Source organism: Dermacentor variabilis, chromosome 2, assembly GCF_050947875.1.
Source record: "Dermacentor variabilis isolate Ectoservices chromosome 2, ASM5094787v1, whole genome shotgun sequence".
NCBI lineage: Eukaryota > Metazoa > Arthropoda > Arachnida > Ixodida > Ixodidae > Dermacentor > Dermacentor variabilis.
In genome coordinates this window covers 103056279-103070734 of record NC_134569.1, presented here as the reverse complement: position 1 = coordinate 103070734, position 14456 = coordinate 103056279, and positions in this window count along the sequence as shown.

Sequence of the window (14456 nt, the reverse complement as noted above, 5' to 3'; positions counted from 1 at the left end):
GAATTACAGGGCGCGGAAAATTGCGACGAATTGGTCTCCTCACAGAGACCTGCTCATTCTTCGTCTCTATATCCTCTCTATTCCTTCTCTCTCTTCTCCTTCTCCCTTCCCCCAGCGTAGGGTAGCCAACCAGACTTTTGACTGGTTAACATCCCTGCCTTAGTTATATACCCCCCCCCCCCCCCCCCCTCTCTGTATCTCTATCTCTTTCGGTTCTCCGATTATGCTCTTTCTTTACCATGTGGGAAAAGGCTAGGCATTGAAATTTGATGTTTAAACTTTTGCTCCGAGCTCCTGAAGTAGCATCAACGACTTCTGACAAAATTTGCTGGAGTGAGACCCGCGAGATAGACACTGAAGCGCCGGTTCAGAATCTGTAATCGTGACAACTTTCTCCGTAGAGCAAACCATCAGTTTGCAGAGTTCGCAACCTTGCGTCCTCTTACTTTTCTTTTTTAAGGCAGCATGCCATATGGAGGCTACCGGTGGAAAGCTTCAACTGAATTGGACGATGAACCGACGGAATAAAAGAAAGGAGACAGAGGCAGCGTTGTTGCACACGGCTGGCGACAGCAGTGTGGTTTCTGGTCTCTGGAGGATTAGAAGGGTGGCGGTTTGAGCGAATTGATATTCTATGACGTTCTTGTTTTCTTTCTTGTTTTTTAACATTAGTGCAACTCAGAATGAGTGAGTCGCACATTCTGAGTTGCGCTAATGTCAAGAAAATGTCCCATATAGAGGAAGTGAGAGCTTCCTGTCACACAAAACGGCATATGACGGGGCCAGCAAATGTAAGAATTATCGCGCTCTTGTGTGTGCGCGACCCTTTCTGTGTTTACACGCATATGCTAAAAGAGTTCCGCAGTTAAGCCCTCTGCAACAAAAGTTACGATAGCGTATAAATATATAGAACATTCGAGCTGGCATCAGTTTTGCTGTACAGTTAGTGTTTGGCAAATTAGTTTTACTGTTCGAGTACAACAAGAAAGCTAAATACAAGGGATGGGTGCATGAGGAACGCTCCTCATATCTGAACACACCAAGCACGTGTACCTACAGTAAACAAAGGGATAAAGTACTCCTTTCTGGCTGGATAATTTGGCTGTCAAAAATGCATGGCCGTAAGTTTTCTGGCGTCATGAACACACCGCTGCCTCGGCGCGGATAGAAGGGTCCTTAAACGAGCTGGCGCTTAGATGTGCCGCTTTTATGGCGCTTATAATGGGGGACACCACGAATGAAACAAAGGAATTCACACAATATTTGTAAGTGCCTAGAACTTGCACACTGCCCGATTAGGAAGACAACAAACGGTAGTATTGAAACAGTGGTATTGTTCTCAGCCGCCAGATGGAGCAACCATCTTATCATTCATGGCATTTCTTCGTTTTTGGCCCTGTTCGTTTTTATCGCATCCAAAGGAATTTCGACAGTGGCCGTCGTAGTCGGATGGTGGAACTGATTTTTTAGAAGTTCTAGAAGAGGTTATAGAGTTGCGAGATTTAACGTCCACAGTATTCACAGTGAGCGGGCCACGAGGGATATGCCGTAGTGGAGGTGCTCAGATTCAGTTTTGATAATCTGGATTTTTTTGACGTGCACCAAAAGATGGTAAACGAGTATTAAGTGGCTGTTATTATTCGATAAATAAATGGAAGGATTAAGTAAATAAACATCTGCTGACCGGACTGTAGCTGTGTCTAGCTATTACTGCTGACACCTGAACGGCGGCAATCAAAGGGGGGACGAGGAATAAAAGTAAATAAGCAGCAAGTGAGGACAGAGAGCGTACATAGATAGGAATGACAACGCTATATACGTACTATATACGGTTGGCAACTAAGTCAACACTATACATCCTTCATTCACGTTGGGAATTCCATCACAATGTGCATGTCTCGCAGACCCGCACGCCGTCACAGCGGCAACGGTGCACGAACGTTTTTTGCATCATATCGTGATGCGGCCGCCGCGTTCGGGAATTGAGCCCGCGACCTTGTGCTCAGCAGCGCAACGACATAAGTAACGAGGCACCGCGGCAGCCAAGGTGAGGGTAAGCCAGATATTGAGCGAGATTTCAAACTCCCTGCTGTGGGTATTGCAGTATCAATTGGCTGAAGTGTTCACGAGAAGAATCTACATTGACTATATCAGCGCAATTTCTTTTTACTACGTTGAAAAATGTTGCAGGCTCGTTTAAGCAATATTTCATCATGTGGAGCCAGAAAGCCGGTAGCATTAAGGCGTTAAATATTTATTTATGCTATGCGGTATAACGGACTAGGGGCGTCGAAATGGCTTCAAGACGGTTAACATATAGGCAGTTGCTAGGCAGTTCAAAGTCAGGAAGACGAAATTATGACCATTCCACCTGCTAATCACGTTTTCCATCTTGGAACCCGATTCTGACATTGCCGTATTTTACCATGTTTCGACGTGTTAGCCAATCATAATGGGCGGGAACAAATTTAGGAGCAATTAGTGCACTCTACATGGCGGAATTCAATGGATGCACACAAGGTCCTTCATAGGGACGGCGGTTGAATTGCCATGTCTACTCCTCACGCAGGTACAATCTTGGAACTTTTGGCATAATCGAATTGGCATTTTTTCCACTCTCATTTGAACGAGTGAGTGAGGACGTGACAGCATTTGAAGCCAATTATAGTTGAATCAAGCCATCGGATTTCGCACGGGCAAAAGCTTCGGGTACAGCTACGGCGATTGAACTGCCAGATCGTCGGCTCATGCACACGCTAGCGCTCGCATTTGCCTGCAGCCGGCTGCGTTAAAGACACTATGCGGTATTCACCCTGTAGTACATACACCAATGGTGTTCGTGGTTTCTGTGGCGTCGCCGGTCGCCGCAGACACAGCCACGAGCGTGCGGCAAACAGGCAGGGCGCCAATGATAGGGCGTTTTTAATCTCATTTCCCGCCCCGACTGTCGGAAACTGGTCGGCGCGCTTGTGTTGTCACAGCTGCCGCCCTCTCGACGTCCACTCCAGTCGCGTCCCGGCTTTTCCGAGCAAAAGAGATTTCGTGCGCCAACAATGGGACTATGCGGCGCCTCTCTGTGTTCGCCGATAAAAAGGAGGGCTTGCACAAAGGGATCAGCCCGACGACGGTATAGTCTGAATCATGGACTGTTGACTGTGTGCGGCTAGAGTGGGGATAGTTATAGATCGTTTTATTCACCCGTGTGACGCTTTGTTGCATATGTTTTCGAAGACGAAAAAAAAAAAAATTCACCGACGATTACGATACTCCCTAACGCGAACTTTCAACGCAGATCTATACGTGCTTTCATTTCGCAATATATTGGCTGGCGCGCACGATCTGTCTCGTGCGGCTCGTTGCAGACGGAGCGAATTCTGGTGTGACTGCTTCACTAATTGGGATCAAGATCGCGAGAGGCAGAGCGGGTGACGCGTGGGCGCGATTCACAGAAGCCGCCGGAGACAAACCTCCGCTTATGCAGCGCTTTGTTTCCATGTTTGACACTCGCTACACTGTCGCTATCTCATAGCCATCGTCGTCGCAGAGCCCGTCTTACGCGGCACCACGCTTCTTAGCTTTCGCCATACCCTCCTCCTCCTCCGCTTTCCATCTCATGGGCCTATGGGGTGTTGGTTCACTGAACCTTCCTCCTCCGCTTTCCTCCTCGCGCTCTATTCGCTATCGCCGTCTTTCATCCGCCGCCGCGCTGCGTTCGCTCTTTCATCCTTCGAGGACGCCGATGACGCCGCTCGTCGCAGTAACGGGTGCCTAATAACTGCGCTCAGCAAATAGACTATATTGTCACGCGAATATAATTATTTGCAATATATTTACAAACAGCGAACGTTCGCAGAGACGAAGGAAAGTCCAGACAGGCTGTGTCAACTTTTCGTCGTCTTCAAGACTATCGTCGTTGTCCGCCTCATCGTAACACGACCTCTGGCGGATAAAGAACCGTCCCGGTGCTTCAAATGGTACCGTCAGGAAGAGCGGGATAAGGTTTTAGCCGCGCGACATGAACGACATCAGGTGAGGTGAAGCCAAAGACATGGTAGAGCTGACGGGGATGATCCAATAGGTAACATCGGTCACTTGACGTACGACGCGGTAAGGGCCCTTGTAGAAAGGAAGAAGTTTTTTCGAGAGCCCCACTCGACGGGAGAGGGAGTAGCCCAAGAGAAGCTGGTGAAAAGTGTACGTCATGGTGCCGCTGATTGTAAACGCGTTTTTGATTTTCTTGTGATACCAGCAGACGTGTACGGGCAAGCTGCCTCGCGTGGTCACCATGGGCAATGACGTCGCTGGCATACTCTCTCCTCGAGTCATTAGCAGAGGGAAGTGAAGCGTCCAAGGGCATCGCAGGGTCGCGACAAAACAACAGGCAAAACGGTGAATAACCGACAGTTTCATGGCGTGAATGATTGTAAGCGAACGTGACGTAAGGTAGTGCAATGTCCCAGTCACGGTGGTCTGGTGAAACGTACTTAGCATGTCAGTGATGGTCCGCTTCAATCTCTCAGTCAGGCCATTTGTTTCAGGATGGTATGACGTATAGTGCGGTTGTGCTTGGTAGAACAAGACTACAAAATGTCGCCAATGACTTAGGAAAGGAAGGTACGACCACGGTCTGTGAGTAGCAGTCGTGGGGCACCATGCACTAAGATGATGTCGCGGAGGAGGAAATCCGCACCGTCATTTGCACAGCTGGTCGGAAGCGCTCAGGTTATGGTGTAGCGCGTCGTGTAATCCGTAGCCACACCGATCCACCTGTTGCCGGACTTTGACTCGGGGAAAAGTACCCAGATCAAAACCCACTGGAAAGAATGGCTCGGTTGGGATGTCGAGGGCTTGAAGATACCCGGAAGGAAGCGTCGCTGGTCTTTTTCGATGCTGACAGGGTTCGCACGTCGCAGCGTATTGCCGTACAGAGCGAGCAAGGCCCGGCCAGTATATAAAAGTGACGGCGGACAAGGCCGTAGGTGCGAGTGACACCAAGATGGCTTACAGTTGGTGAACCATGAAGCGCGTGGAGAACGGTTGAGTGAAGGTGTCGAGGGACGATGCGCAGAAGGGAAGGACCGTCGACGTGAAAATTACGGCGGCACAAACGCCGTTCTGGAGGAAGAATCACCGTAAGGATCGGTCAGTAGGTGCAGATTCAACTCGCTCAGTGAGGGTCCGCAAAGTGGCGTCAGGGCGTTGCTCACTGGCCCTATCCAAAAGCTGGGAGATGGAGAGAACGCAGGCGGAAGCGTCCATGTCAACGTTGGGCGTGTCCACGGGGTAACGGGACAAGCAGTCGGCGTCGGTTTGCTGGCGCCCTGATTTGTAGACTACCGAATATGAATACTCGTGCAGCTGCAAAGCCCACCGTCCAAGTCTCCCTGTGGGGTCTTTTAAGGACGAACGCCACTATGAAGACGGTATAAAGAGCTATATATAGGATAAGACACGGCTGTTTCTTATCCTATTTCTTATGTCATCTGTATGAGAAAAGCGCGCGGAGGGGGGGGGGCAACGTGGTCTTGTCTCACTTGACTTCTGACTACATAAAGGGGTGAATAAAATGTAAAGTCATAATATACTACCCTTAAACCCCTGTTTATATTCGCGTTGGGCCGGCGAGATACACAGTGATAGTCATATGCATTGCTTGAAAATTTTGTGCGCCGATTTCCGTTTCGCTAATCGTCTTCGTCCCTTCTTATATATTTAAATTTCGTTTCCTCTTCTCCTGTGTAAAGTAGCAAACCGGATATTTTGCAGGTCAACCTCCTTGCCTTTCCAATGACTTTCTGTCTCTCTCTTTGTGTTGCACAAATGGCGCCGTTTTGAGTCAGTGTGCTGGTGCATGTAGGTGCATGTGTATGGGGCCATTAGGATCACGAACTGCCACGGTTACGAGGAAGAAAGTAGGAGGAAAAAAACACACACAAAATAAGCGATTGCAGATATTCATGAATGACAGGCGGCGATCGAGTTACTTGCTTTGTGGTTCGGCTGCGGTTCTTAGCTTCCCTTGCAGTAGGGTAATTTACTAATACAGCTAAGCGTATTTTTCTCATTAGTATCCTTCTAATTTCCAGCAGACACGGTCATTAGGCACTGCGAGTGCACACTGTTTTCCGTAACATCCATGACCATTTGGTGTTACCATCCGTCAAACAAACAAACAAACAAACAAACAAGCAAACAAACAAGCGAACAAGCGAACAAACAAACAAACAAACAAACAAACAAACAAACAAACAAACAAACAAACAAACAAACAAAGATCTATTATCTGCAAGCAACTGCGAGCAGGCGACCGCGATTAATCGCGCGCGTGCTGCCTGTCGAGTCAATGGAAGCATAATAGGAATCTATAGGAACGCACTTCCGCAACGTCGAGGACGTGCAATTGCAAACACGGACTTTCAAAAACCAACAAAAAACGCCGACCGTGGCTCGATCCTAAACTCATCGTCGCTCAGAACTCGAGATAACCCCGCGATAAACTGGCTGCCACCGTGAGCGCGTGTACGTATGTACGGGGCCCCTCTCTCTGTGTGCTTCCGCGGGAGCTGTTCGCCCAACAATTTTTCTTTCCCAGCCGAACGTAAACATCCGTGGCCCGGTTTGTGTGCTCAGCGTCCAGAGATAGCTGGCCGCCCCTTGTTCTTCGTCGTGAAGAAGAATCGTTTGTCCAGAGCAAGAAGAACGGCGACGAAAGAGGGCACGTCCGTGTTATCTTTCCGAATACTTTGCGTGATTTGTTAAATTCAACTAAGTTTACTACCATCCCAATGCTGCTTTAGCAATTGCTCTTGTTCGTAACCTTTCGTAACGGAGGTCCTCCTGCAGCCTTGTATACTCTCGGACCTCCTTCTGTACATTTATATGTTGCTTCCTGCTGTATATGAACCTCATAAACTTGATTCTAACTCTGAAACGCCTTTTATGACATTATTAATGCGCACTTTCTCTTTCTCTTGCCGCTTCGTATGAATTGGCTTTCTAGCGTTCCCTCTGCGTTATGTTGGTTTTACATGTGTTGGTATTTTTATGTAATTTATTTCACGGTAGTCAGTGGGAAAGGGGAGTGATCTTGAGATTCTTCGGCTTACTGTAGGCAATGCCTCCTCATCGTTACGTGCCCTTTCTATGAGATTACTGTGGCTTCATGCACACCCCTCCAGCAATCTGTAAGTTTACTCCTGCACAAAGAATGTCTTTCATCCTGTCTTCATTGTCGATTGTCTGATCGATTGTCTTCACGTGTCCTGCCCCCATCCCATACCCCATCCTTTCTGTTCTCACCATCCGAACCTTGGAGGCCTTTAGCCTTGAGAAACAATAAAATAAAGCAGTAGAACCAGAGCCCAAGTATACATGTGCCCATAGGGAAAGAGAAAAGCCAATTTCGCAAAAAATAGTTTCGGAATTTGTGTTGTAAGTACGAAAAGAAACATATATTTACTGGAAAATTAAGAACATGCATAAATATGGCATGCCGGGGTATCTTGCAAGCAGTGCTGTAAGAGAGTAGCTATCGTAAGCGCGTAGTTGAATGGGTTACTTGTTTGGCCACATTTGTGGATGAGCGTACTTTTTTTCAGTTTTACGGCCCGGAGGTACTGAAGACAAGCCATAAAACTAAGCAATATTATTTAGAAACTCGTTCTTATGTAATGAAACTGCATTTGGAAGTATGGTTTCTTGAAACGTAGTGTTAGCCTGGTCTGCCCCGAAGGGAAAAAAGAAAAGAAATTGCGTCAGTTTATTTGTTATCGCTTTAGTGCTCGTCGAAATGAAGAGTGGTGTCAAAAGCAAGGAGCTAAGCTGTAGAAGACCTTGTAGCTGAGACCAGGTATCAGATATTGTAGGTAAAAATGACTAAACAAGTGTGCCACTGAGTGCTGGAGCTCAAAAATGGACTGGTGTCAGGTCGCTATAGGCAAAGGTGACGATCGTTTCGAGTTGGTTACTGACTTCTCACATATCTCCAAAATCGTTCAGTATTACTTTTCGAGATGACTGGAACAGTAGTTCATAAGCAGGTAAACTTTCTATGCTTCAGACCAAGGAGGTACGTCGGAGCAACTGCTTTAAGTAATAAATAGATAGAAATCTTTTGGGGTACCTTTGCTCTACAATATAAAGCGTTATTTTCCCCTTGGACAGTCGATCTACGTATCTGTTCACTAAAGTGCGTTATTATTTGAAAAATAACAAAAGAAAACATGTCGTACGAGAAAATGTGTTATGAATTCAGCTACCTTAATTTTGAACACAACCCAGCTTTCTCCTCAACAGTGTTCATTAAGCGTACTTAAATGTAGTTAGTCATGGTGCAAATGGACTCACCATTGTTTGCAACGCAGGTTATGTTTGCAATAGCAGTTTCGGGAACGTTGCCTGAAGAAGATCGCCCTGCCTGTCATCCAGCTAAGACAAGGAGTTCCTGGTTACCGCCGCGTGTAGCTTTTGAACAACAACAACAGCAACAACAAAATATTGGCCCATAATTCTTGCGGTTTATTTGTGCTGTAGCAGGGGCTCAAGAATAACGCGTGACAGCTGTGACGAAATCGCGAAACGGGCCGTAAATCCTTCTCGACGTATTTGTCCCGCGACTGGGTTTTACGACAGGGCCATAGTTTATCAGCTACTTACGCGCGTCCAGTCGGTTTTCTGTGAGAAAGACAAAGACCGAAACAGCACTCGTCTGCAGATAAGATAGCGGTCTCCGGTTCCCCTTTAGAACTTTCGCAGATGTTCTGTTTCAATTGTGTTGCGTGTAGCGAAACTACGTTGTTTTTTTTTTTTGTTCGATCGGGAATTGTGGCGTCACGTGATCGCAGGATGACGCCAATTGCTCCGATGCTATAGCAAAGCATACATTGCATATTGCGCATTCCAACTTGCACTGCCTAATGTGCACTTGTGATTTGCGAGTTCATTCGTCTAGGGTGAGGCGCTAAATGACTCAGGATCGCCAGATTGTTGCTTTGACAGCAGTTTGACGGGAAGGTGTATGCTCTCTGGGCCGACGATGGTGGCTCAGTTTTGTGTGCGCAAGGGAGAAAAGTAGGCAGGAAGCGCGCAACCTTCCACCGATACATACGTGGTAGTGGAGGGAGGAAGGGGGGGGGGTAGTGGCAAGCCTTAGGATTCTGTGAATCTGCGAATGCGCAATATGTTCATTTGCCTTGTTTGACGCATTATATACAGTGACTTTTTCTTAGATACGTATGTTTATTGGATACTTATACGTATATTTAAATATCTTGTTGCGAGATTTTGTGTATACGTGCAGTGAACTTTGTTTCCAGTAACACTTTCTTGCCCTTTCTCAAGCGTTATATTCGCATTTGTATATACCATTGTGTCTGCATTTCTAATGTACGAGTGCGAGTCAAATGAAAGTAAACCAACCCACCCCACGCAATAATGGTGCGGTCCATTATCTGCGAGGCATGTGCGTAGCACACAGACATTTCTGATTTGCAAAAGTGAGACGCAGATGGGATGATAAATGTTCTTTAATGCTCTCATACGCTGGGTTGAACATGGTTGCGTCACATAATGAACGCTCCAAAAGTTGAACAGGGTGGTGCAGTGAGATGTTTGACAGGTGAAGGTGTTTCCCAAAAAGTAATTAGTCGCCGCATGGCTGTCATGTACGTCGAACATCGCATTTCATTGGCCACTGTGAAGCGTTGGAGCAAGCGGTTCAAAGAAGGACATGAAAATTGCAAACACTACCCAAGACCGGGCCAAAGCCACCGTGTAATCACTACCAATGCAATTGCAAATTTTAGACTATGTGGTACAGCGGACACAGGAAAAAAACGAGGACAAGCGCTTGTGTGTTCTGTGTCCCCTGTCCCGTTTCGCGCTGTACCACATAGTTCAATATGGAAAACCACAAGCCATCACCCTTCTAAGTTACAAGCGCAAAGGTTGATGAGCTGAGTAGGCAAGAACGGAGGATAAGAATCGATGAGTTTGCAGAGCATGTGAAAATCAGTAACGGTTCGGTTCACACCATAATTCATGAACATCTCGGTTATCGACTCTTGTGTGCGCAATGGATGCCCGAGATTCTGAACCACCGCCAGAAGACGGAGAGGTTCGTCCGGCGCTGCCTTGACTCATCTGAACCGATATCACAGGGAGGGTGACAACTTCTAGTCTGCAATTGTGACCGGGGACGAATCATGGTGCCACTACTACGAGCCTGAAACACGACGGGAAAGCTTAAAGTGGAAACATTCGGACTCCCCATGCCCAAAGAAAGCAAAGGCCGTCATTGCCGCCGGAAAGGTGCTGTTGACGTTTTTTCTTTTCGATCGTCAGGGGCCATTACTGATCGAATTTTCTAAATCTGGAGAGACTATCAATCGTTTCCCAAATTGTGAAATGTTGGATCAGCTGCGTGTCGCAATCAAGAACAAACAATGTGGTAAATTCACGAATGGGGTCATCTTACGCCACGACAATGCCCCTCCCCACGTCGTAGATGTGGTTAACATAAAACTGGCAAAGTTTATGTCGGAGACGCTGCAACATCCGCCATACAGCCCAGACCTGTCGCCGTGCGACTTCCACATTTTGGGCAATTGAAAAAAAAAAGAACAGCTCAAGGGAACCAGATTTGTGTCGGACGATGACGTGAAAGAGTCAGTTACAAACTGTTTGAAACAGCAGCGCAAGCAGTTTTATGAGACAGAAATCATGCGACTCGTTAGTCAGTGGGACAAATGTCTAAATGCTCATGGAGACTACTTTTAAATAATGTGCCCCGTTTGTCATATATTCACATTGGCTCACTTTCATTTGACTCGCCCTTGTATATATTGCACAACTCCTACTAGTTATATGTGCTCTCTGTTGGGACTATAATTTAGGTGCAATTACTCACAATACACGACCCGTGACAGATGCTCCAGCGCAGCACATTGGAACAAAGGACGGCGTCATTGAGATTTTTTATTGGCCGTTGCATATATACAGAAATGTAAACAAAGCTCTTGAATGACAAAGGTTGATTAAAATATTTGTCCTCAACTTGTTCATTTCTTGGCTTTTACATTCTTCATATCAGCGGCATGCATTGTTCTGCTGGTTTCGAGCTGACATAGTTCTGAAATTCGTGTGATATCTCCTTCACTTATTAAATAGACAAGAAACACGGGAGCATTGATATAATTTATTTCGGGTAGAGTTTTTGGGACATACGAGTATATTATTTTGTGAAGAAATACTCATTTTACTTGTCCTGACAGTGCGTAGCGTTCAAGAATTCGTTTGCAGCATCTTTGGCAGTGGCAATGCAGTTATTATTCATGTATTTGATTCCTCGACCAATTCGATAAGGAGGAGGCCCACAAGGCATATGTTGCCAAATCGGGCTTGCCATAGAGAGAAAGTAACGTATTCTCTACAATCATATGTGTCTTTTGATTGTAAACCGCACTTTACATATATCCGCGACGTCTTGTCCATCCATATTATTCGCAGAACTAATGCAAAGTCAGTGGAAATTTAGCGGTAAATGCGGGAGAATTTCCTTAGTATTGAGCCGCACCTCTTTGAGGTCCTGGATCCATGATTTAAACCACGTTCACCACATTCTAAAGTCCTGCCGCTTCGTGGAGCGAAGTGCAAGTGATGCTGGTCTGGAGCACACCACCATCAGTTGCACTATATATATGTACACACACCTTATAAAGAACAAAATCGTTCACACGAAGAGCTTCTACGTCCAAGTAAAAAAGAAATAAGCGGATATGCATTCCTAATCGATTCAGAAGTGATAACTTGCTTTTTTATTTCGCCCCCCCCCCCCCCAGTGACGTCAATGCGTAGCTGCACTCATCATCATCATCATCATCAGCCTTGTTACGCCCACTGCAGGGCAAAGGCCTCTCTCATACTTCACCAACTACCCCGGGCATGTACTAATTGTGGCCATGTTGCCCCTGCAAACTTCTTAATCTCATCCGCCCGCCTAACTTTCTGCCGCCCTTTGCTACGCTTCCCTTCCCTTGGAATCCATTCTGTAACTCTTAATGACCATCAGTTATCTTCCCTCCTCATTACGTGTCCTGACCATGCCCATTTCTTTTTCTTGATTTCAACTAACATATCATTAACTCGCGTTTGTTCCCTTACTCAACCTGCTCTTTTCTTATCCCTTAACGTTACACCTATCATTCTTCTTTCCATAGCTCGTTGCGTCGTCCTCAATTTAAGTAGAACCCTTTTGGTAAGCCTCCAGGTTTCTGCCCCGTACGTGACTACTGGTAAGACACAGCTGGTTATAAACTTTTCTCTTGAGGGATAATGGCAACCTGCTGTTCATGATCTGAGAATGCCTGCCAAACGCACACCAGCCCATTCTTATTCTTCTGATTATTTCAGTCTCATGATCCGGATCCGCAGTCACTACCTGTCCTAAGTAAACCGCGTGGTGATAAAATTGCATAAACAGGCCTGGAGTGTGGCCTGATCCCGGTGACCAGAACCGGTAACGCACTCCCTCACCAGAGCAGGATTGGCCACCCTGGTGCAGTACTTGGCCACAACCTCCGATATGAACACAACAATCAAAAGCTGCACTGCTTTGAGGAAAATGACGTTGCTAAGCAACTGAAAAAAAATAATAGAAGCCGTTGGACGTGGTGCCCGCGCTGTACACGTAGGCGTTCAATGGTGGCGGTGGGTAAAGTGGTGTTTACCGCACCTAACAAGTGGGGAGGGTTGCGCAAGAAAGTCAACGATAGCCGGCAAGCGCCTGGACCGTGTAGTAAGCGACATATACTGCCAAGCCTCTGGATTGCAAAACCAATACAGTTTATGCCGTTCCCACCTCTTGCGGCTGCACTTTCATAGGGTAAACGCAACGCTGCCTTAATGAACGTGTACGTCAGCATGCGCACAGTGTCAAGTTTAAGACTGGTAGTAATCTAGCTGTTGACTGTGCAAATTGTGGCTGTTCACCCGGCCTAGAAGACACACGTGTGCTGAGAAGGTTCAGCGATCAGATCGCCAGGAAAAATTTTTGAAGCCTTTTCAATTTTCAATTCGTCGCTTAGGAGCCACTTGCGTAAGCACCCCTTCTATAGCTCTTTGCGATAAGAAACATAAGTTCCTTTAAAGCTAATCAGTTTGGATTGTGTCCATATTGCGTATTTTACATTTGTATAGTTCTACGTTTGTGACGCATACGCAGCACGAGTTGACTGACGATGACTCGCCCTCCCTTTCTTCCTTTCTCTCTTTCAGCCCGTAGCGAATAGTATATATTTGCGCAGGCTTCAATAAAAATGTTATTGGGAGTCAGCGCTGGTCCTGTGCTCTTCCTTGTCCGTGTGTTTTTGGCGCTATTTAAAATGAATGATCCATACCAACTAGCGGGCGCCCCAAACCCTTCCATACTCGCGGACACCTTTCTGTGACAATGAAGGGAAAGCTACGGAGGCAAAGCGCGCACAAGTGAGAGCGCTTCTGAAGAGAGTCCCGTGTTTTCATCCACGTTAGTTTAAGCTGGGGAAGAGAAACTTAAACGCCTTATTAGCGACAGTTAAGTAAGATAAAACACACAGCTGAATGTGAAAGTTTACTTATATTGCGGCTTTTCCTTTCCGCGCCTGGGCAAACGCTAATCCGTCGCACGTGGAAGCTGCATCGATTCAGCGTCTATTCCGAGCAACCAAAAAACATTGTCAAACAGTGGCGGACTGCTTGGCGCCGTAAAACGTGTGCAGAAGCGCCTCCCCCGTATGGCTTTCCCTTCATCCCCACAGAAAGATGTCCGCGAGTATAAGTCACTGCGTACACATACGCCAGATTAGGCAAATTTCACCGCGTGTTCAAAGCGCATGCTCGGCCACCCTGCCACGGCGCCATGATGGCACTATAGACCTCACTACTTTCCCGCTGTACTTGGTTTCAAGACAACATTAAGGGTGTTATGTCAGGGAGAATGCCATTGCAGATCTTCCAGTAAATTTTGGCGGGAACTCGGGGGATGCGTATCCTCTATCCAACCTTTATTTTTCGTCTTCCCGCCTTTTGGTCTGCAGGGCTAAGTGGATTTGCGATTGTACAAGCACTCCGTGCTTCTTACCACAGTTGTCCTTTAGCATGCTAAGGACTACTACTACCAGCGTGCTTTGCGGCAGCCGTAGCATGTATACGGAAACTCGTCGTGAAACCGGCCTATTCAGAGTTATTCCAGACGCTCGAATTCCGCTGCGTTGGCGCTTTGAACTAATCATGGAGGACTAGCAGCATTGTCAGCCAGACAGAACTAATAAGATCGGGAATGCGACACCATAACTAAATTCGATAGGGTGCAGAATAGCATCCCTGTAACGTTTCAGAATTGTGAGTCGCGCGTTCCTTTAACAGTGGGCTCCACTTTACGGCTGGCTACGTTGGAGGAATTTAACGTCCTATATAGATGT